This window comes from Heterocephalus glaber, unplaced genomic scaffold, assembly GCF_053883595.1.
Source record: "Heterocephalus glaber isolate CG9 unplaced genomic scaffold, H.glaber_assembly_v1.0 deba00001673, whole genome shotgun sequence".
Classification (NCBI taxonomy): domain Eukaryota; kingdom Metazoa; phylum Chordata; class Mammalia; order Rodentia; family Bathyergidae; genus Heterocephalus; species Heterocephalus glaber.
Window position 1 is genome coordinate 25,861,264 of NW_028258410.1, and position 25,113 is coordinate 25,886,376.

General features: G+C 37.0%; 1 protein-coding gene and 1 pseudogene across 4 annotated transcripts in view; one reads left to right on the plus strand and one right to left on the minus strand.

Annotated features, from left to right (window-relative positions):
- Chd6 (chromodomain helicase DNA binding protein 6) overlaps positions 1-25,113 on the plus strand; it is a 235,537-nt gene that overhangs the window by 23,440 nt on the left and 186,984 nt on the right. The window contains exon 1 of one of the 4 annotated variants that reach the window (XM_087197900.1): positions 6,146-6,183. The exons of the other annotated variants lie outside the window; for them this stretch is intronic. The gene's annotated coding sequence lies outside the window, so the exon portion shown is untranslated. Of the gene's footprint in view, positions 1-6,145; positions 6,184-25,113 lie in introns of those variants that run through there. 4 annotated transcript variants of the gene reach the window in all.
- LOC147822214 (U2 spliceosomal RNA) lies at positions 13,988-14,135 on the minus strand (annotated as a pseudogene).

Genomic DNA, 25,113 nt, shown 5'->3' on the forward strand with positions numbered 1-25,113 from the left:
TCACTTCTGAGGGTATCTGTATGGGTCATGGGGTATAGGGGTGTAACTTTAGGCAGTGTATCTAGTCCTTTGTCCATTCATCTCTGGCACTGTTCCCATTCTCTGCTTCTTGGCCACCATGAACTAAGCATCTTTACTCTGCCACACCCTTCTGCCGTGATGTTCTGACTTGGAGCCAGCTGACCATGAACTGAACCCTCTGAAACTGTGAGCCAAATTAGGTTGGCACCTTTGACTTATGTGTAACAGGTCTTAGTGATAGGAAAGTTGCCTAATACAGTATATATACTTAATTCAAAGATTTGAATACTTGCTAATTATTTATTTATTTATTTTTTGAGGCAGGGTCTCACTATGTAGCCTAGGGCTGGCCTCAAACTCACGGCAATCTTTCCGCCTCAGCATCCCGAGTGCTGGGATTATAGGCATGTGCCACCACCAGCACTTGCTATTTATTTTATTTACTTATTTTTTATTTTTATTAATTTTATTGGTACATTTTAGGTATACAATATAATGAGATTCATCATTGGAAATTTGCACCTTTACATACTCTCTCGGTTCTTATTTTTTCCCCATTCCCCTGCCCTCCCTTCAACCCCTCCAACCTTCCCTATTTACAAAGATTTTGTTTCCATTTTTTCATTTTCTCATATTAATTCCATTCCCTTCTTTCCTTTCCCCTACCCCTCCCACATCCCCTTCCCCTTTGCCCCTTTTCTTCCTATTTCACATTATGTGTTATACCTTTGTGATACGACCTATTTTCTATTCTCTAGGCTTTTAAAATAGTTTTATTGAAATATACCATAAAACTCACCAGTTTTTATTCTGTACATTTTTAATTTAAAAAGAAATTCTGGTCTTCACCCACTGATTTGTAGAAGCCGGCAGGAAGAGCAGCATAGCTGGTCCAGAGACTAGCTACCAGAGAGGGGAGGGTCTTAACCTTGAGCGTTATGCTCAGTGCAGTCAGTGGACTATGTTTTAATAATTGTATTTAAATTTGAGAAGACTGTCAGTTTCACTCCTTATTGTGGGTTGAAGGCTAGAGAGCTTATGGCAGAGGCAGGGTGTAGGGAACTTTTTGAGCCTATGGATAAAATTCATCTGGTGGGCAGTCAGAGAGCTTGCTTCACAGAACATTGAAATGGGTACCACCATTCTGTGGTTTGTAGTGCCAGCATCTTCTCTCTTCTCTGAAAAAAAGCAAGAGAAAAGATTAAGGAGGGAAGATTGATCTCACATTAGAGAGTAGAACCTGGAATTATTCAAGTTCTCATTTAACTTACATCATCTGTAGGAATATTTGAGAGAATACTGTAGGGGCCTGGGTATTTGATTAGTTTGGTGTCATTAGTCTGTTGACAAGGTAGAAGGCACCAAGGAAATGAAACTGGAAGAACGAAGATGAGAGAGTCCAAAGAATGGGGTGTGGCTTTGCTGAGTGTGTTCATTTGGTCAGAGGGAAGCCCTGCATCCAAGAACTAATCAGTTGGGCAAGCAAGAAAGAGCAGGTGATAGAAAGACCCAGGGATTGTGTTTGGGAAGGGCAGGAATATGATAAGACCAAGTGACACTAAGGCATCCTTGACCCATCCTAGGGCCACAAGATAATTAGATCAAACATTTATTGAGTGCTTGATATACCCTGCCCTAAGCATTTTATATTTGAATTTCATTGAATCCTTTAACATCATGTGAGATTGTGGGTTTGTTATCATTCCCATTTTACTGAGACACAGAGAGGTAAAGTAGTTTGTTTATGGTGACATGGTTCCTAGTTCTTACACATATTCATGCAGGGCATTGGAGACCCTCCTGTATGGTGCAGCTTGACATAACTGAAGCTGTATTTAGGTGTAACTGCTGTGACTGCCCCTGAGTAACTCTTGCTGTTTTTTCTTGCACCATTTCTCACCAAATTATAGATAGGTAAGATTATTGAAGTCCTATTTGGGGCTTTACAATTGGACCATGATTTCAGGGGTGTGCCCCACTCTCTGATGTTATCTTTTTTTTTCTCTGATGTTATCTTGACATAACACAGGTATATTTCAGCCAGTATGTCACTTTTGTCCTAACCTGTAAATATGTCCTTTCTGACCCAAACTGCAGGGACTCCAATGGTATTGTTGCCACCCAGGACTATACTTCTTTCTGTGTGTCTTCAAATAAATTGTACCTGTGCAGTTCCAGATCTCTCTGCTTCTCTCTTTGGTCTTGCTCACATCACCTTGGGGCAAGTCCTTACATGCTAGGACTGGGTTGTTCCAGAACACATGTGTTGAAGCAGATGAACCTATTGCTTCTGGGATCATGACTGCTATACCGTATCTCCCTTTGGGACTGACTGTAGCTTACCTGGGAGGTCCCATAATCTTCATTTAGGTCATTGAGTCTCCAGATTGCTGTGCTGAGGTTCACTGGAAGTGAGTAATCACAATAACGAAAGTAGACGATATTTACAGTTTTTTTACTCCTTCTTCTTGAGTACAAACTGTACCTTATCTGGGAAATATTGAGAATCTCTAAAGTTTGGCTTTTACATTGTAGAGTACGTCCAGTAGTAGCCCTGTTTCCAGTCAGTTCAGTAAAAATTTCCATGCTTTATTAAGAGACCTGTCATAATTGGTGCTGGCGTGATAAATGTGAACACAGGGCAAATAGACATGATCAATATTTAAATTGCAATGAAAGAAAGCAGCTAGAACATTTAAAGGAATACAAAGGAGAGTGAAGAGGTTAGGAAGAACTTCCCAGAAGATTTAACATCTAAGTTGGGTTTTGAAGGATGCCTAGGAGTTTGCCAGGCAGGTAAACAGCCCCAGAAAAATGAAATGAAATTTTCTGGAAGGGTGGACAGAGGTTTTCTTCTAATATTCTCTAATATTACTACTGACTTTTTTTCTTTTGTGGTACTAGGGATTAAAGCCAGAGCCTTCACACTGAGCTATATCCGAAGTCCTTAAAAAAAATTTTTTTTAAATAAGATCTTGTTAAGTGGCTTAAATTTGTGATCCTCCTGCCTCAGCCTCCCTCCAGTGCTGAGATTACAGGCATGTGTCACCACACAAAGAAGAAAAGAACCTCAATTGTAAAAGTTTTTTTTTAAATCATAAAGATGTTGAGAGAGTGCTCAAAAGTTTTGGGTATAAGGAACCTGTGACCATTGGACCCACAGGAGACTGATTTGAAATTCTGTGAGCCTTGGTAGAGTGGTCTGCATATCTTATTGTCACCTTCCATCTTTGGAAATACTTGAGTGGTTGCAGCCTTATCCTCTAAACATATCTTCTGGATTTCTCAAGAGTCCTCCTCCATCACTAGCCTCTTCAGTTAGATGTATTTCAACAAAATAAGTCAGACTGAATCCTGCCTCCTCAGCAGAGAGAGGAGAAAGAGGAGTCTGTGGGTAACATTACATTAGAGAGTGTATCATATCTTTTATTTTTTATTTATTTATTTTTCTTAAATTCTTTTCTTGGTACATTTTAGGTATACAGTATTTACATTTATCTTTGGGTGCTTGTACCTGTACATGATGTATCTTGGTTCTTATTTTTTCCCCATTATCTGTGCACCCTTCACCCCTAAACCCTTCCCGATTTACATACTTCGTTTCCATTTTTTTTTCTTTTCATAATTTTTCCTTTCCATTCTTTCCTTTCCTCTTCCCCTCCCACCACCCCCTACCCCTTTGGACCTTTTCCAATTTCAAAGTATCATTTATTAGTTATTAATCCTTTTAGTCCTTTTTTACACTCTCAGTTTCTCACACTAGAGAAACTACTCGGTATTTACACATGTGTGTCTTATTTATTTCACTTAAGAGTATGGCCTCAATATGCATCCATTTAGCTATAAATGACTCTAGTTTCTTGTTCTTTATGGCTAAGTAGTACTCCATTTTATAAAAAAACCACATCTTTATCCAGTTTCCAGTTGATGGGCACTTGGGCTGTTTCCAAGCTTTAGCTATTACAAATTGTGCCACAGTAAACATGGGCACACATATATTGCTGTGGTATGATTCTTTTAATTCTTTTGGGAAAATACCCAGCAGGGGAATAGCTGGGTCAAATGGGACCTCCAGCCCTAGTTCTTTGAGGTATCTCCATACTGATTTCCACAGTGCTTGCACCAGTCTACACTCCCACCAACAATGGAGAAGGGTTCCTTTTTCTCCACACCCCCGCCAGCATTTGTTATTGGTTGATTTCTTGATAGTAGCCATTCTTTCTGGGGTGAGGTGGAATCTCAGTGTTGTTTTCATCTGCATCTCTCGAATGACCAGTGATGTTGAAAATTTTTTCATAGGTTTATTTGGTGCTTTTACTTCTTTGAGAAATGTCTGTTCATTTCAGATGCCCATTTTTGAATTGGGTCATTGAATTTGGGAGGTCTGATTTTTTTCAGTTCTTTATATATTCTCGATAGCCCTTTGTCTGAGTTAGAGCTGCTAAAAATTTTTTCCCACATTGTAGGTTATCTCTTAGCTCTGTTGGTGGTTTCTCTTGCAGTGCAGAAGCTTTTCAGTAAGATGAAATCCCAGTTGTTGATTCTTTCTGCTAGTTCCTGTGCTACTGAGGTTTTGTTCTTAAAGTCTTTTCCTATGCCAATGTCATTGAGAGTTCTACCTAACTTATCTTCCAGCAAGTTTAGTGTTTCTGTCTTAATATTTAGATCTTTAATCCACTTAGATCTCAGTTTAGTGTATGATGATAGATATGGGTCTAGTTTTAATCTGGCAGGTTGAAATCCAGTTTTTCCAACACCATTTATTAAATAGGCTATCTTTCCTCCAATGAGGGTGGTTGGCTCCTTTGCCAAAGATGAGGTGGCTGAGTATGTCTGAAGTTGTTTTTGCATCCTCTAATCTATTCCACTGATCCTCGGGTCTGTTTCTTTGCCAGTACCATGCTGTTTTTATCATAGTAGCTTTCTGGTATAGCTTCAGGTTGGGTATTGTGATACCCCCAGCCATGTCTCTGTTGCCCAGAATTGCTTTTGCTATTCTAGGTCTCTTCTGGTTCCAAATGAATGTTTAGATTGTTTTCTGTAGTTCTGTGAAGTATATTGTTGGAATTTCAATCGGCATTGCATTAAATCTATATAGTAGTTTTGGAAGTATGGCCGTTTTCACTACATTGATTGTTCCCAGGAACAAGGGATGTCTTTCCATTTTCTTATATCCTCTTCCATCTCCTTTTTCAGGGTGCTGTAGTTTTCAGCATAGAGGTCTTTTGCTTCCTTTGTTATATTGATTCCTAGATATTTCATTTTTTTTGGATGCTATTGTAAAAGGAATTGTTTCCCTAATTTCTCTCTCAATGAGTCTGCTATTTGTGTATAAGAAGGCTATTGTTTTTTGAGTGTTGACCTTATATCCAGTTATTCTCCCGAATCTGTCAATTAAGTCCAGAAGTCTTTTGGTAGAGCTTTTTGGGTCTTCTATGTACAGTATCATATCATTAGCAAATAATGAGAGTTTAACTTCTTGCTTTCCTATCTTTATTCCTTTTATTTCTTTCTCTTTTCTAATTGCTGTGGCTAATGTTTCCAGAACTATATTGAACAGGAGTGCTGATAGTGGGCATCCTTGTCTTGTTCCTGATTTTAGTGTGAAAGTTTTCAGTTTTTGACCATTTAGTATGATGTTGGCTGTTGGTTTTTCATAGATAGCCTTAATCAGGTTGAGATAAAGACCTCCTATTCCAATTTTCTGTAGGGTTTTTATCATGAATGGCTGTTGGATTTTGTCAAATGCTTTTTCTGCATCTATTGAGATGATCATGTGGTTTTTGTCCTTGACTCTGTTAATATAGTGTATTACATTTATTGATTTACGGATGTTGAACCATCCTTGCATCCCTGGGATAAATCCAACTTGGTCAGGGTGTATGATCTTCTTGATGACCCTCTGTATTCTGTTTTCCAGTATCTTGTTGAGGATTTTTGCATCTATGTTCATTAGGGAGATTGATCTGTAGCTCTCTTTTTGGGTTTTGTCTTTCCCTGGTTTTGGAATCAAAGCAACACTTGCTTCCAGGAATGAGTTTGGAAGCCTTGCTTCCCTTTCAATTTCCTTGATGAGTTTAAAGAGTAATGGTGACAGTTCTTCTTTAAATATCTTGTAGAATTCAGCAGTGAAGCCATCAGGACCTGGGCTTTTCTTTGTTGGTAAGTTTTTTATTACATTTTCAGTTTCACTCATTGTAATTGGGGTGTTTAGAATTTCTATATCTTCTTCATTTAACTTTGGCAATTTATATGTATCTAGGAATCTGTCCATTTCTTCTGTGTTTTCCATTTTATTAGAGTACAAGTTCTCAAAGTAGGTATTGATGATTCTGTAGATTTCTGCTGGATTTGTTGTGGCTTCACCTTTTTCATTCTTAATTGTATGTTTTGAGCCTTTTCTTTCCTCTTTTTGATAAGGTTGGCTAAATTTTATTTATTATTCGATTTTATTTATTCTTTCGAAAAACCAACTCTTCGATTCATTGATTTTTTTGTATCATTCTGTTAGTCTCCATTGCATTGATTTCTGCTCGGATCTTTATAATTTCCTTTTTTGTATGAGCTTTGGCTTTGTTATGCTCTTTTTTTCTAGGAGCTTGAGGTTCTGCATTAAGTTATTTAACTGAGTTTTCTCTGCTGTCCTAATATGGGCATTCACTGCTATGAATTTCCCACATAGAACTGCTTTCATTGTGTCCCACAGATTCCTGTATGTTGTACTGGCATTTTCATTTACTTGTAGAAACTGTCCGATTTCTTCTTTAATTTCCTCTGTGACCCATTGGTTGTTCAGGAGGGTGTTGTTCAATTTCCATGTGTTTGTGGGTGTTTTGCGGTTTCTTATGTTATTTATCTCCAATTGTATTGGACTATGGTCTGATAATATACACGGAATAACTTCAGTTCTTTTACATTTACTTAGATATGTACTGTGAGCTAGCATGTGATCTATTTTGGAGAATGACCCGTGTGCAGCTGAAAAGAATGTGTATTCTGATTTTGTGGGGTGGAATACTCTATAAACATCTATTAAGTCCATTTGTTCAGTAGTTTCGTTTAGTTCTAGAATTTCATTGTTAATTTTTTTCTTAGTTGTTCTGTTTGTTTGTGATAGAGGTGTGTTGAGGTCCCCCACTACAGTTGTATTAGTGCTTATTTGGTTTTTCATGTCCATTAATATTTGTTTTGTATAGTTGGGGTCATTTGTATTTGGTGCATATATATTTAGGATTGTCATTTCTTCCTCTTGGATTGTTCCTTTCACAAGGATGTAGTGACCATCTTTGTCTCTCTTAATTAATTTTGGTTTGAAATCTACTTTTTCTGCAAATAAGATTGCTATGCCTGCTTTTTTCTGGGTTCCTGTTGCATGGAGAACTGTTTTCCATCCTTTTACTTTCAGTCTATGGATTTCCTTTTGAGTTAGGTGTGTTTCTTGTATACAGCACATTGCTGGGTTTTCTTCTTAATCCATTCTGCCAGTTTATTTCTTTTGATTGGTGAATTGAGGCCATTAACATTGATAGTTATAATTGACAGATATTGACTTATCCTTGTCATGATGTTTTACTCTTGTTGGCTCTTTTCTTATTTTCCCCCCTTTCGCTTTAGTGTCTTACCTTGTGTGGTGCCTTCTCTCTGCTGGGCCTCATGGAGTTGTGACCTTCATTGTCTTTTTCTAGGATATTGCTTAAAATTGTTTGGAGTGCTGCTTTGGTGTTCATGAAGTTTCTCAGGTGTTCATGAAGTTTCTCAGGTGTTCTTTGTCATGAAAGTATCTAATTTCCCCATCGATTTTGAAAGATAATTTTGCCAGATACAACAGTCTAGGTTGGAAGTTATTTTCTTTTAGGGCTTGAAATACTTCACTCCAGGCTCTCTTTGATTTGAGGGTTTGTGTTGAGAAATCTGCCATGATTCTGATGGGCTTTCCTTTGTAGGTGATTTGTTTCTTTTCTCTAACTGCTGGTAGAATTTTGTTCTTCTGTTGGGTTTCTGGTATCTTGACTATGACATGTCTAGGTGTAGATTTTTTTTGGTCATGGCTGGATGGAGTTCTATATGCTTCACTTATCTGTATGTCCAACTCTCTACCTCTGTCTGGGAAGTTATTTACTATTATTTCTCTGAACAGTTTTTTTATGTCTGTTGTACTTTCTCCTGTTTTTTCATGGACTCCTATGAGTCTTATGTTATTCTTCTTTGCATCATCTAGCAGCTGTTGGATTGATTTCTCATGGTCCCTTACTATCTTTAAGAAATCTCTGTTTTCATGGTCCTTAACCGAAATCCTGTCTTCTATATCTGATATTCTGTCTTCAGATTGTCTTAGTTTGCTCTGCATGCTTTCAGTGGAGTTTTTAATTTCCTGAATATCTGTTTGAATCTGTTCCATGGATTCCATTTTTTTCTTATGTTGAGTGATCATGTTTTCCATTTCTTTCTTATACTGGGCATTCATGGCTTCCAGCATGTTTCTGATCTCATCTATTTTCTTATCTGTTTCTGCTCTAAAGCTTCTAATCATGTCTTTCACTCTGCTCACCTTGTCTGTATTTATCTGGGAGATTATTTCTGTTTTGAAATTTTCTGGAGTCTCATGCATCTGCTTTGTTACTTCCTGTGCTATCAGTTCAGGGTGTCCAAGTGGTTGCTTATCAGAGTTTTCCACTTCCTTTCCCCCAGAATTTCCTTTTTGTGGCGTGGAAGCCTGCATTTGTGCCTTGCTTAAGTGTCTTCTCATTTTTGTTTTTAGTACTGTCCTTGATTTAATTCCTGGGTTGATATTTCAAGATTGCTTAATGTAGGTATCTTTGTTGCTTGTGTTTTAAACCCTTGTGGAATGATTGCTTTTCAGAGGTGTCTTCTAGATATGGCTTGTGTTTGGGTTTTGAGACTCTAATGACTCTGAATCTATTATATTTTTCTTATACCAGGAAGGAAACCTAATTAGATCAATCACAACATGTTAGCCCAAATGACATAGTCAGCAATACCATAGCATCAAGCACAGCTTAGAAAATGACAATTTGTGGTAGTTATTAATCTATCACTTTTAATTATGTGAATTAAATTAAAACCGAGGACCAACCCCACATAAGTTTATAATGAATAAACTCTTCAATATAGCATCTTTCCCCTTTGGGGTGGGGAGCTAAAAGGAGTTGGGGAGGGAGGGACAGATAGAAAGAACAGGTAAGATTAGTGGTGAGGCCAGAAGACACAGAAAGATCACACAAACTCTAAGAAGTTGTTAAAGGCAAGAGAAAATGGCAGAATGAAAGAACAAAGATGTGAATAGAATCACCTAACAGCAACAGGGAGGCTAGATACCAAATTTACTTTCCTTTAAACCTAATGATAATCAAGAGAAGGAAAAAGAGAAGAAAAAAACAGTAAGGGAGAAATCCGAATCCAGTGCAGAAAGGAACAAATGGGGAGATGAGGGGCAATGTGGGACAGTGAGAGAATGAGACAGAGAGAAAGAAAAGATGAAAGAAAAGAAAGAAAAGTAAAACTTTGAAGAGTAGAAAAAAAGTAAAAATTAAAAATAAGAAAAAAAAATTTTTTTCTTTTTTGCAAATAGCAATAGAAATTATGGGCCTCCTTCAGGGTATGTCTCTGTTGTCACAGTAGGCCAGGTAGGAATCCCTGTGCATATACAAGTTGATGAGTCTCAGCAAGCCAGCAGCAGACCAAGTACAGTGGTCTGATGTGCCTTTATTGTAGAGATTCTCTTTACTTTTCTGCTGAGCTTCAGTTTTCTTCCAGGAGCCTGAGAAGCCCTCTTTCTGTTACTAACTTCTGCTCTATCTTGTGGCGCTCAGGACAAGGGTCTTTATAATCTCCTGTGCCTCTGTAGTGTGAGACCAGGTAGCAGAAAAGCCAGAAGGTAGGTGGCGCACGTGGTGGTGGGCCGCTGAGCGGACCTCACCGTGCCGTGGGCGTGGCCCGGGACAGCTGCGGGAGCTTCAAGCTGCTTGTCTTGTCTCTCCTTGTATAGTTTCTTTGGTGAAAGCTTAATTGATATGAGGCCTTTATTTTCTAACACAAGTTTTCAATTCTATAAACTTTCCTCTGAGCACTGCTTAAGTTATATTCCATAAATGAGCATATGTTGTGTTTTTATTATCATTCAACATATATTAAACTTTCTTTTGTTACTTCTATTTTGGCTCTGGTTTTGTTTAGAAGTGTCTTTTATTCCCATATTTTTGTAGATTTTATAGGTATCTTTCAGTTAATGATTTCAAATACATTCCTTTGTAGTAAGAGAATATTCTTTAGTGTAATTTCAGTTATTTTAAACTTGTTGACATCTGTTTTATGGCCAAGAATGGAGGCTACATTGGTCATTGTTCCATGTTTAGTTGGAAAGAATTATATTCTGCTCTTGTAGGGTGGAATTTTCTGCAAATCTTAATTAGGTCAAGTTGCTTGATAGTAATATTCATATCTTTTATATCCTTATAGACTTTTTTTCCTGCTTGCTCTATGGATTGCCAAAAAAGGAGTGTTGAATCTGCCAGCTATTATTATGGACATGTATATTTCTTTTATTTGTATCAGTTTTTCCATCAAGTGCATTTAAGTTCTCTAGTCAAGTATTAACCCTTCAGAGGTCACACCTGATCTGAGACATACAGACTCTCCTTACTATGGTAACACCTGACCTATGATCTCTGCAGGATTAAGAGTTACAGTGTATAATTTTGATAAAACTCCCATCACTATGGGAGCCTTTCTTCATTGCTTTGAATGTTCTGTTTTGTCAGTTCTGCTTTGTCTGATTTTAAACTTCTAGCTTTCTTTTGATTATTGTTTGTATGGTGTATCTTTCCCATTTTTTAACCTAATGACTTATAAAGTCTTTAAAATTGATTTGTTTTAGAAAATACATAACTGTGTGGTATGATAATCTCTGCCTTTTTGTTGGGATGTTTAGATCATTTACATTTAATGTAATTATGATATAGTTGGGTTTAAATCTGTCATTTTACTGGACTTCATCAGATCTGTTTCATCTGATCTGTTCCCCTTTTCCTCCTTATTCCTGCTTCTAGGTGGTTTGTTTGTTTAGCAATAAAATGGATTTTTTCTGTTTTTTCTTAAACATTTCAAATAGTGATGATGGTGATATTATTCCATCATAGAAAGCATATTATGTTGTGGTGGGGACTCTGCAACTAGACTGCTTGGATTTGAATCCTGGCTTAGCCACTTAACTAGCTCTATTTTCTTTGGCAAGTTATTTAACCTCTCTGTCCTTCAGTTCTTTATAATATGAGAAAAACAACAGTACCTATCTCATGAGATTATTATGATGATTAAACAGAGAATGCAATAAAGTTAGCTGCTGTATTCTAGCCTTTTAATTATTACTAACAGTGAATATTAGAAAGTCAAACTCAATTTTAAGTTCTTAAAAACATTGAGTAGGAAGACTTCTAATATCTGAATACTATTCATCATAACTACTTCTGTATAAATTACAAAATACCTTTACTTGGAATATTAACAGAAAAAGCTGAGCTAATTAATTTCTATCTTGTTAGTGGTAATGGTCTTTCTCTTTTATCCCAGGAACAGTCTATCCTGTTCCCAGGAGACTAAAATTAATAGAGCAATAGATTTCACAGACCAGCTTTCCCTACAACCAATTGTACATTTTCTTACAGTTTATTTTGAATTATAAATGTTAAAACTATATTCATCCTTGCCTTCTGATATCATTTGTTTGTATAATATCCCCTCCTTTTTCCTTCCATTATTGACCCAATCATGTTCAAAATACATACAGCAGATAAGATAGTCACCTTAAGGCAAGGATACCCTGGTGAAAGTTATTCAGTGTATTTCACAAATAGCTGTTGGGAAAATATTGTTAAGACTATCAAGGTGCAGTATTTTGGATTCATTATTTTCTTTACCTAAGAAGGTAAGGATAACAGACACAGTTACAGATCAAAAAGGAAGTGTTCTTGGGGCCAGGGATTTAGCTCAGTGGTTTCGCCGCCTGCTGCACAAGTGCAAGGGCCCGAGTTCGATCCCTGGTACCAAAAAAAAAAAGGGAAGTGTTCTTTGATGCCTATATTGTTTACCCCTTTTTTAGATTAGTGACTATCACATTTGAATAGTGTCTTCTTCTAAAACTGCAGTAGACTACTATTAGATGAAGTTTTGAAAAAAAAATAGGTGGCATATTTAATCTACAAACCTGTGATATAATTAGTTAATGTTTTAACGCTACTGATAGATACCATTTAAGAGGTAATACTAGCATGTACTAAGTTGGGAGAAATCACATGTAGAACAGATTGGTTTAAATATACTTTTTAAAAACCACGGTGATTTTTTTCTTATAATATTTCTTCAACTTATACAACAGTATTTATTTATATGAATATTGGAGAATCTTAAAAAGTACAAACAGATTAAACTGCTAAAGACTTAAAAATATGTATGTGCCACTTGCAAATGTATATCTTTAGCTGGGTGTGGTGGTGCACACCTGTATTCCTAGCCCTTTGGGAAGCTGAGGCAGGAAGATCAGAAGTTCAAACTCAAGCAAGACTGTCTCAAAATTTAAAAAAAGTTAAAAGGGCTGGGAGGATAGCTCATTTTCAAGGCCCTGAGTTCAATCCCCAATACTGGAATGAATGAAGGAAGGAAGGAATGAATGAATGATGCGTGTCAGTAGTAGTCAATTTCTTTGAATAATTTTTCACTGGATAGATGCTAGAAAGTTCAGTTTTGTATGAAGACATCTTGATTAAACCTTGGTTATAGACTATTGCTCACTTCAAAGCACACTTCTAAAGGAATATGGTAGGGGGATTTTTCCTGACCAAAAATACCTGCCCAAAGCATCGCACATACAGTTTTTAGAGGCCACTAGTGTCAGCTACTTTCATGTTTGTTTTACATATGTGAACTTTGAATAGTTCTTCTTGCCTCATTGATGGTGACCAAATGGTTGTGAATTTTCTCGTCCCTTCTTTCCCTCAACCTTAAAGTATTTATTTTTTATTTCATGAAATTTTAAACAATACAGTAGAGGAAGTAATACAGTGAATCCTTATGCCATTCTTGTTTTATCTATTCCTTCTCTTTTTTTTCCTGTAATACCTTTACAGAACATCCCAGATAACCTATCATTTCATTTTACCTGTAAATGTTTTAGTGTGCATATCAGGTATGGACTTTATAGAAAATAAAATGGTCATACCCAACAAATTTAATCCTAATTTCTTAATATTATCTAATATTAAATCTTTTTTCTACATTTTCTAAAAAAATGCCTTTTTATAGTTAATTCTTTAAATCAAGTCCAGATAAGACCCAGAGAGTACATTTGATTGATAAATCTTTTCAGTCTCTTTTAATCTATGATATACACACATACCCACCCATTTTTGCATCATGCCATTTATTTGTTGAGGAAACTGGGTCATTCCCTTTCCACACATTGTTGCTTGCTTACTGTATCCTTGTGTCATATAACATGTTACTCTTTCCCTTTATTAAGTGTAAATAGGTAGAGATTTGGAGGTATAACTTTTTATGGTTATTAACTATTCTTAGAGTTCTTAAAGGTACATTGGACTCCCTGTTCACATTAGAAGGTACATTGTATTTGTGTGTCCCACTTTGTACACTAAGATTAGTTGGTGACTTTATGTTGGCATAGCCCATGACCTCATTGAGCAATGAAACTCATGGGTGACATGTTAACAGTCTGCAAATTTCCAGGCTTATCCATCTTTCACATTGTAGTTCGAATTGAACATTCATTGATGTTTGCTGCCTAAATCATTTATTCCACAATCAGTACATTTTAAAAGTTGGAAAAACTTGTTTAAAAATGAAATGATTACAGTATTTTTTAAAAATGCAAGTAAAGTCTGAGGTGCCTGGAAAATTCAGTTATGCAAAGTACTTTTTTTCTCTGAATATGCCTAGTAAAAGGTATCATTGTGAAAGAAATTAATGTTGAAAAGCTCTGTTTAGCTGTATTAAACACCTCTTACTGTTTTTGAATGGAATGTCTTTAGAAGGGTTTATGGGAACAAATTTTACACTTGATCTTAGCCAAAAGGCTGAGAAGCAATACAAATTTTGAGCTGGAGCCATGCTTTTGGATTATTTTGCATTTGTGAAATGTTTTGTAATCTATGTTGAGATTTGTTCCTTTAACCAAGTAAAATAGAGTTCTAAAGTTCCTTTGGTTGAGGATTATGGATCATGGTAAAGATTTAACTTCAATCTATATAGGTCTTTTTTTCTTACTGCTGTTGTTACATATTTTTTCTGTGATGGCCATCTTGTGAATATCCATGGTACAGTAATATTTTACCTTGTATAGTATTTCCTATGTGCTAGATACAGTATTTTATAATTTGCATGTGCTAGTTTATTTCTCATATGATTATCATCTCTAACTTAGATAAGGAGTCTGAGCAAGGAGTGATTTCTTTTGTCTTGATCATACAAACAATAAATAGCAAGGATTTAGACCCTGGCAGTTTTGTAGAATGTGTGCTTTGACTTGTTACATTGGCCTTGGAAAATAAGTTTAATTGTGTTGTTATAAATAATGTACATACATATACTTATTTTATTCAGTTGTGTATATGTGTAGATGGAGTCTCCCTCCCTCTCCTCCTTTTTCTCTACTCTAAAACCCTTTTTGAATCTTCTGACTTTACCTTCTTTGACCAAGCAGAAACACCCCCAAGACCCTGGCATTCTCAACTGGCCTAAAGAGAACCTAAAAGTGGAAACTCAGTAATGACAAATCTTTTAGAGCTTTCAGTGTTAACAAACAGCCTACAGTGGCACTTGTGCCATAGCTTTGACACTACTGGAAGGAGTCAAGAGAAACCTGGCAGGCAAGTGAGTCACAGCCATATTCACACAGGATCCTGCTCTGGCCTTTGAACTTTGGCTGTTTTCCAAGCAGCCACTCAGGTAGATCTTAGGTACATAATTTTTTGATGCAGAAAGCCTATAGCTAGTATCTTAATAGCATAAAAACAAACTTTCAAATTCTCCAAATCATAATAAGCAGCAGCTGCAGATTCTGATTACAGAACCAAGAGTCAGAGGTACTGTAGAGACTACGTTGTTCCAGGTTTATCTATTGTCTCTTTGCTTAGTGTTTTGATTTTTTTAATTGCTTTTATTTGAAGTATCTTATATTTTAACAAAGTGTTCAATCTCTTTCCCTCTTTTCCATCCTTCATTCTGTTTTTACTTTAGCAAATGAGTTTATTATTTCTAGCAAATGTTAGTTCAGGTGGGAATAGTGAGTAATTTGTGTGGGCATGTTCTTTCACAGAAAAATCACTACCTTTCTCTGTTTTTATCTTTGAATTGTATTTATTTTATATTGATCTGATATGAAATTAATATATGTGGGTAAAAAATGACTAGATCCTTAGGAATCTGAATATTGTATTAACAATCTGATGGTTTGAACAGATGGATGTTATTAATAGGGATAAGCATTATGGAAAAAGATAATGAAGCTTCCCCAAGTCTGGTAGAGAAGATGGTTTTATCTCGTATTTTTGAATTTGTCTTTGAGGCTTCCCATGGTATGTGCCAGTGGTAAAATTTAACAGGAGAGGCTTGATTGAAGGTATTAGTTCTGTAGGTATTGTAGTAGAAATGGGTTTACAAACAACATACTTCTTAATTTTACTTATTTTGTTTATAAATTAAATATTGACATTGTATAAAATTTTGGAGATCATTATTACAGGATTAAATTTCCTCAAATAGAGAATTTATTCAAGTGCCTAACGTGTTTTAGTAAAGATGTTTTTACATTTCTGACAGAAGCAGATTTCCTGAATCATCTTCCTAACTTATCTGCAGCCTTTTTTTTTTAGTAAGTTTTGCCTGAAGTAAAAAATGAATTTTTCTCCTGTATTAAAAAAAAGCTGCTTTACTCAGCTAGAGAGAGAACTTAGTAAAACAGGGAACACATTACTGTTTTTGCAGGGTTCATTTCCCACATTTTTCCTCCTTGGTATGCTATATAGTTTTAGGAACTAGAGTCATAGGGTTATAGAGCTTTAGAACATTAGATGCTTCTAAAAGGAACATTAATTTTTTTAAAAAGCCTTTATCGTATCTTTTTTCTTTTTGGTACCGGAGGTCAAACTCGGGACTTTGCGCTTGTGAGGCAGGCACCAGAACCACTGAGCTAAATCCCCGGCCCAAAAGAGAGCTTTTTTGTTGTTGTTGTTACTGGGCATTGAACTTGGGACCTGGTGCTTGCGAGGCTGGCAGGCAGCAGAACCACTGAGCTAAATCCCCCGGCCCTGCCTTTATGGTATCATTGAAGAAACTGTCTGTTCTTTAGTTTCATTGGTGACTATTTTGCAGGTGTTCTCCTGTTGGTTGTTGAGTGAAGTGACCATCACCTCAGAGATAAGATAGGCTATAAAATGAAAGGGAGAAATTAGAGAATTGATTTGGTTTGGTGTAATAGAAATTCAAGATAATATTATGTTGGGTATTCATGAAGATAAGGTCAATGTGAGTTGCAGTTGTGTGGGGTTTTGTCTGATGGGTTAGGTGTGGTGCATTGTGGTGTCAGGGTGTGCTGCAGGTTAGCTTCCAAAGTCTGTCCTGTGTAAGTGGCCCTGCACCTTCACACTGGTCCCTGGAGTAGGCAATCATAGTCAGAGGTATGGAGCTGGTTTCACTGGGTGTGTGTGATGTGAACCATAGCAGGAAAGCGTGCAGTTTCTTTTTACAAAGTTATGTCTATGTTTGTGTGTATTTTAACTATCTTTTAAAGTCTTCTTCTTGATTTTCATGGTTTTTAATAGTTTCTTACAAGTTTACCAAATGAAGTCACATACTGTACATATATAAATAATTTTATATCTTTCTTTCCGGTTTATGTATCTCATAATCTTCTCCCATGTTCTCTAGAATGTTCAGAGCAACACTGATGGATGGCATCCTTGTTTTCTTCCTGACTTTTCATTTATTTTTTTTATTTTTGCTGGGGGGGGGGGTACCGGGGATTGAACTCGGGACCTTGTGCTAGCAAGGCAGGCAGATCCCTGGCCCCTTCCTGACTTTTTAATGAGAGAACCTGTAACATTTCACCATGAGGTCTGACGTGGTTTCAGATGGATATTTTTAAGAGTTGATACTACTTTTAACCTGATTAAGTACTTTAGTTCAGCTTTGATTTTGCAGTTAGAGGATACAGAACACAGAAGATAAGATAGAGTAGAAAATATATAGCTCACTAAGTAATACTTGAGTCAAGAAGTTATCAAATTAGAATATTTATCCTAGAAAAAACTAGATGATTTCATTACCTCCGAGTATAAGGAGAGTCCAGGCAGACAATTAAAAATTTCTAGATCATCTTTGAGAACGAGAAACAATCTTGTTTTTTTCCTTTGTTGAACTTTGTATTGAACAGAAATGCAGAGAAAAGCATTCAAAATTTAAATTATAGATAGTATGTCTGTCCCTCTCCCTACCCTTTCTTCCTCTTTCCATTCTCCCTCACTCTTTCTCTCCCTCTCCTCTTCTTCCTCTTCCTCTTTCCTTCCTCATTGTAGCCCTAGCTAAAATACTTGTGGGCCTCAGGGCATTGCAGACTTGAATTAAGGAGAAAGTTAGAGCCATTGTTTATCTGAACATTGAGCAACAAGGCCTTCTCTTTTACCTACATGTTTATATTGATCCTTGCCCTTTTCCTCTTTGTAAGGCCTGTGGTTAGGAGCTAGTGGGAGCTGGATTGCTTGTTGATAGTCCTCATCTGAGCTGTTTCTCTTGGCTTATGGTTAGAGAGCCCTTCTCTGCTTGGGATAAGATAGAATGAGCTCCCCAGCTTTCTTTGTCCTCCCTTCCATTCCTTATTGGGTGTGTTTAGAAATAAATTATTCAAACTTTTCATTGATAGTCTTTGTATGGCTCTTTAAAAAAAAACTCAGGTATTGATGTTTTTGGGTTTTTTGGTACGGTTTTGTTTCTTTTTGCATTGTTCTTTAGCTGTTTTGCTTAGCTCTCTTACTAGATCATGTTTTCATCCCACTTTTTGAGTCACAGTTATTTGTATCACTTTGAGCTTCTTATTTCCAATTCAGAGTTTTCAGAATTTAGTGCCTCCTTTTTACTTGGTCTTAGAAAGTTTAATTAAGATAATCTGCAATATCATATTTTCTCAGGGTTGTTATGTAACATTCACAATACAGGCTAAAAATGACTGAACATGAGAATTGAAGTTGCATATTAAGATTATTTCAATGTCAGGATTTTCATTCATTCAAAGAATATTTATAGAAAGTACTTTTTGCATGCTAGGCACAGGACTATGTAATGGAAGATAGTGACAAAATGACATTATCTCAGTCTTTATAGAATTGAGAGTCTGGAAAAATATTTTTAATTTCATCCAGAATGATGGTTATGGTGTCACTTTGGTTTTAGACTCAGTGTCCTGGGTTCAAACCTAAGCTCCACTATTTATTAAAGTTGGGTAACTTTAGAAAATTATTTATACTCTTAATAGGATAGGAGGGCCCCTTTCCAGTATTGGTGTTCACATTTCATTGGACAAGGTGTAGTGTTACGTCATTGAGTGGCACAGAAGCTCTCTGGGTTGCCTGGGTCAGAGTTATAGAAGTTGCCTGTTGCTAGGCAAGCAGAAAACAACCCTTTGGGGTAAGGTAGATGTAGATGAGGATGATGAATTAATTGGGCATGAGAATTCAGCACCCACATGGCGAAGGTCACAGGATACAACCTTTCAGGGTCCAGATGGGGCAAGTCTGTGGGCTGGCATGCAGAGGGAATTGTTATGTCTCTGTAACCCCGATGCCTAGAACACATGGTGTCTAGGTTTGGAGGGCTTCAGAAAAAACAATTCTCTGCTAAGTGAGTAGAAGCAGTCAGGATGTGTTGTGTTTGTGAAATCTGGAATCTCTGGTGTTTGTGTGTGGAGGACGACAGGAAGATGGTCACCAGGCCCAGATTGCAGATCGTGGTTGCTGAGGGACTGTGTGCTTTAGATATATGACTGGAGCAGAGTAACACCAGATGTCCCCACATACTCCACTGGTGACCATAGAGTAGAAGCAAGGACGAGCAAAACCACAGCACTAGAACCAGACTCTCTTTCTACTGCAGTGTCCCTCCAGCTCCCTCTACTGACCATACGTAGCATCATGATCTTTTAAGGAGACATGCAAGTCCAGTCCATTGTTGTAGAGCTAGTACAGAAGGTGTTTGGAGAGGCAATAAATTGATAACTGGTATAGAAGCAGGGCACAAGAGTACACATTATCTACTTCCACTTTTCTAAGGTACAAGAATGTGCAAAACTAATCTACAACACTGGTCGTATCAGGCTCATGGTTAGTTGTGGGAAAAAGTACTAGCACTCAGAAAGGAGGGTGGATGTTTGGTTTCCAGAAAGGAGTGTGGATGTTTGGTTTTTGTCTGTTTACAGGGCTGTGTGCAGATAATGAAGAGCTATACTTTTTAATGCATATTATGCTTTAGTAAAAATTAAAATGTGGCACATTGTGATTCAAAAAGTTAAAAAACCTAAAAACAGGATCCAGTATAAAATAGGGGAAATACCCAAAAACTCCATGGTATCTCAGTTTTTTAAATCAGTTGTCGAGAGTTATTTAACTTATGTCTAAAATGAGAGATCTAATTCATTCAACAAAAGTATTATCAGACTACCTTTCGAGATCAAATTGTTAATTATGAGGCCTTCTCTGGAGCATTGTATGCTGTCATTCTGTTGCCAGACACTCAGGTTCATACGTTCAGGCTTGTCTGCTCACCACTGACCAAATCAGAGGAGGCCACATATTTTGGTAAAAAGGAAAAAGGATTTTTTTCAGAGCTGTGTTTGAGGAAATGGAGGGGCCTATTTGCCTCAAATCACCATCTTACTGTGTATAAGTAGGAAAGGGTCTTTTATAGTAAGGAGCAGAGGGGAGGAGGAGCACCGAGAGTTAATATAGATCTCCACACTTGCTTTATCACTTCAGCTCATCCTGCCTTTTCTTGTGTAAAGGAAACCAGGCTCTGGCCTCCTGAGGCCAGCATCTGCACATTATGTCATTTCTTTTGGGCCAAGGAGAGAAGAGGATGTTGGTTGTATGTTCAGCAGGAGAAAGTTTGGAGAAATTGCTTGAAAAAAATCTAACTTTGAAAGTTCCATTTTGCAGTGCTGGTTACAGAAGTGGCTCAGTACTGTGGCTTGTTCAAGAGTAGGTAACTCTGGGAGTGGAATCTTAGGGAGTCTACAAAGTTGGGGGTTGAATGTGGATTTGGGGACTAGATATAGAATCTAGAAAAAAGTCACATGTATAGAGAGCAAAGGTGGCCAATAAACTATGACTTTAAACTATGGGTAGAATTCAAGGTGAATTTTATTCATTACTTATTTTTGAGACAAAGTTTCAACATATTGCCCAGGCTGACCTTGACCTCCTTTGCCTTAAGCTATCCATCCTGCTTCAGCCTTCTCAGTTTAAGAGTGCTGGGCTTCAGAGTAAATTTTAAAGTGGAACTGGCTGTTTAATATCTCAGTTGTTTGTTGTTAAAGTGAAATAACAGTAGTAGACTTGGAGTTACCTACTTTTCTGTACAAAGGTTGATATTTCTTAATATATGGGGTATGAGATTGTTTCTGTGCTTGGAGTGTCTGATGGTGATTTGGCTGGGCAAGGATTAACTTAAACAGAGAATCTGGAATGGTTTCTCTGCAAAAATTGTTTCTGTAGATTTTTTTACCCTTATTTATGGATTGAAGGAAGAAAATAATGTAAAAGGTGAAACTAGCCTGTGGGTCTTTTATTTTAAATTCAATGCACATACACCCCAACTAGTAAATGTGTACTTCTTATATAATTAGCCCATTCTAGGTTTTGGGGACACAGGTGAATCTGATGGAGTCCTTTCAACCTCTGGAGTATTATTATTATTTCAAGTTCCTCTCCTTAAAGGTTGCTTTTATCATTTGTCTGTTACACCCAGCTTTTTCAGCAACTCCAACTTAATGAGTTTCCTGACTTTATTTACTTCATTTTATTACTAGCCTGAGATATACTGCCACCAATGAAGACTTTCATTTCCAAATTTAGCATCTTGAGGAAAGGGTGCCAGTGATTGAAGATTTGAGGCTTATTCTGCATGTATATTCCAATGTGGCCTTTTGGAAATATGCTGCCCTCCAAACTGGACATCTGTGTTTAGAAACACCTTAAATTATGTCTCTTCCACTAGTTCCCAGTGCTTAGTTTGATGTTAAAGGAAGCATTGGAATAGGTAATATAAAAATATGTAAGCAGAAAAAAAATATGTAAGCTGGAGGTGATGTATATTAAGAAGTTAATTTTATATTTGCAAATGGTTGTCTTTTAATCTGGGAGTTGATAACTTTATGAGGAACTTAACAGGTTCCTCTCTGGTTCTCTTATTCATTCTGGGCATGAATTTTGTCATTTCTTAGACCTACCCCTTTAAAATTGTGTCCTTTGTCAGCCTGAAAACTTGCCATCTGTTACTTCTAAGCAAGGAATTAGGTGTTAGAAGTCAGTACTTTTAACAATATGTTGTTTGCTAATACAATATGAATTTAACGTAAGTGACCAGTCTATACCAATTTGTAAGCAAATTTTAAAAATTACAGTGTAGGGTAGTGTTAACAAATTTTAGTGGATTGGTTTAAATTTACACAAGGCTTGGGGTGTGGCTCGATAGTACAGTGCTTCCTTCCCATGCATGAGGACCCTGGGTTTGATTTCCAAAGAACAATGGCTCTCTTAAGTATTCTACATATTGTCTTTAGTGTGAAGCAACCAGATTTAGAGAAGCAGGACATTATATAATATCATTTGTTTGGCAGGAAATTTCTGTTGCCAGCCATGTACCCCACCATTTTTTCAAAAGTGGTCTTTGTTTACTTTTATAAGAATTTTTTTTTTTTTTTGAGACAGGCTCTTGAAATCTGGTTGGCCTTGAACTCTTTATGTGGCCCAGCCTGGCCGCAAACACTTTTTTTTTTTTTTTTTTTCTGAGCTACATCCTGTCCCTATGACAATTATTTTAAGGCTATCTTGAAATATTTACTATTTCCATGATTTTTTTTTGTATTAAATTCTTTTATTGGTACATTGTAGGTATAAAACACAATTACATTTCTCATTGGGAATTGTACCTTTGCATAATGCTTTTTGGTTCTCATTTTTTCCCCATTCCTAGCCCTCCCATCACGCCCTCCACCCTTCCCTATTTACAAAGACTTTATTTCCATTTTTTCCATTTCTCATCATTTTTCCCTTCCCTTCGTTCCTTTCCCATGCCCCTCCCACTACCCCTACCCCTTTGGACCTTTTCTTCCTATTTTACATTATCGATTATTCATTCTAATAATTGGTACACTTTAGGTATACAATATAAGGACATTCATCATTGGAAATTTGCACCTTTACATAGTCTCTCTTGGTTCTTATTTTTCACCCTTGCCAAGCCCTCCCTTCAACCCCTCCAGTCCTCCCTATTTACAAAGATTTTGTTCCTATTTTTCCATTTTCTCGTATGAATCCCATTCCCTTCTATCCTTTCCCCTAGCCCTCCCACTTCCTTCCCCTTTGCCCCTTTTCTTCCTATTTCACATTACCTATTACACATTTAGTCCTTATTTACACTTCCAGTTTCTCACACCAGAGAAACTATTCGGTATTTATACATGTGTGTCCTATTTATTTCACTTAAGAGTATTGCCTCAATGTGCATCCACTTAGCTATAAATGTCTCTAATTTCTCATTTTTTATGGCTGAGTAGTACTCCATTTTATTAAAAAACCACATTTTCTTGATCCAGTCTCCAGTTGATGGGCATTTGGGCTGTTTCCAAGTTTTAGCTATTACAAACTGCGCTGCTATGAACATGGGCGCACGTATATCACTGTGGTATGATTCTTTTAATTCTGTGGGGAAGATCCCCAGCAGTGGAATAGCAGAGTCAAACGGGACTTCCAGTCCTAGTTCTTTGAGGTATCTCCATACTGATTTCCACAGTGGTTGCACCAGTCTACACTCCCACCAGCAGTGGAGCAGGGTTCCTCTTTCCCCACAGCCTCGCCAGCATTTGTTATTGGTTGATTCCTTGATAGCAGCCATTCTTTCTGGAGTGAAGTGGAATCTCAGTGTTGTTTTCATTTGCATCTCTCGAATGATCAGTGATGTTGAACTTTTTTTCATGTATTTATTTGCTATTTCTACTTCTTTGTCTGAGAAATGTCTGTTCATTTCAGCTGCCCATTTTTGGATTGGGTCTTTAAATTTGGGAGGTTCGATCTTTTTAAGTTCTTTATAGATTCGAGATAGTAGACCTTTGTCTGAGGAGGAGCAAGTGAAGATTTTTTCCCACATTGTGGGTTGTCTCTTTACACTGCTGGTGGTTTCTCTGGCTGTGCAGAAGCCTTTTAATAAGAAGAGATCCCATTTGTTGATTGTTTGTGCTAGTTCACAGGCAACTGAGGTTTTGTTCATAAAATCTTTTCCTGCACCGATGTCTTCAAAGGTTCTACCTAACCTCTGTTCCAACTGGTTCAGAGTTTCTATTTTAATATTTAGATCTTTAATCCATTTTGATTTTAGTTTAGTGCATGGTGAGAGATATAGGTCTAGTTTGAATCTTCGGCAAGTTGAAGCCCAATTTTTCCAGCACCATTTATTAAAGAGGCTATCTTTCCTCCAATGAGGGTGTTTGGCTCCTTTGTCAAAGATGAGATGGCTGAGTGTGTCTGGCATTGTTTCTGCATCTTGTAATCTGTTCCACTGGTCCTCAAGTCTGTTTCTTTGCCAGTACCATGCTGTTTTTATCACAGTAGCTTTGTAGTAGAGTTGCAGGTTGGGGATTGTGATACTCCCTGCCATGTCTCTGTTACCTAGAATTGCTTTTGCTATTCTGGGTCTCTTCTTGTTCCAAATGAATTTTTGGATTGTTTTCTCGAGGTCCATGAAGTATGCTGCTGGGATCTCAATTGGAATTGCATTAAATCTATAGAGCAGTTTTGGAAGTATGGCCATTTTCACTATATTAATCCTTCCTACCCAGGAACAGGGGATGTCTGTCCATTTTCTGATATCATCTTCAATCTCTCTTTTCAGAGTGCCATAGTTTTCAGAGAAGAGGTCTTTGATTTCTTTCGTTAGGATGATTCCTAGGTATTTCAGTTTTTTGGATGCTATTGTGAAAGGAATTGTTTGCCCTATTTCTCTCTCAGTGAGTCTGTCATTGGTGTAGAGGAAAGCTATTGATTTTTGTGTATTGACCTTGTAACCAGCTACTTGACTGAATTTGGTTATTAAGTCTAGAAGACATTTGGTGGTGTTCTTGGGGTCTTCTATATACAGTATCATGTCATCTGCAAATAATGACAATTTGACTTCTTCATTTCCTGTCTTTATTCCTTTTATTTCTTTCTCTTGTCTAATTGCCGTGGCTAATGTTTCCAGAACTATATTGAACAAGAGTGGTGATAGTGGACATCCTTGTCTTGTTCCTGATTTGAGTGTGAAGGATTTCAGTTTTTGACCATTTAGTATGATATTGGCTGTTGGATTTTCATAGATGGCTTCTATCAGTTTGAGGTAGAGACCATGTATTCCAATTTTTTGTAGGGTTTTTATCATAAATGCATGTTGGATTTTGTCAAATGCTTTTTCTGCATCTATGGAGATAATCATATGGTTTTTGTCCTTGGCTCTATTGATATAGTGTATTACATTGATTGATTTTTGTATATTGAACCATCCCTGCATCCCTGGGATGAATCCCACTTGATCAGGGTGTATGATCTTCTTGATGATCTTCTGCATTCGGTTTGCCATTATCTTATTAAGGATTTTTACATCTATGTTCATGAGTGAGATTGGCCCATAGTTCTCTTTTTCAGTTTGGTCTTTCTCTGCTTTGGGGATCAAGGTGATGCTTGCTTCCAGGAATGAATTTGGGAGTATTGCTTGCCTTTCAGTTTCATTGAAGAGTTTAAACAGTAGTGGCAGCAGTTCCTCTCTAAA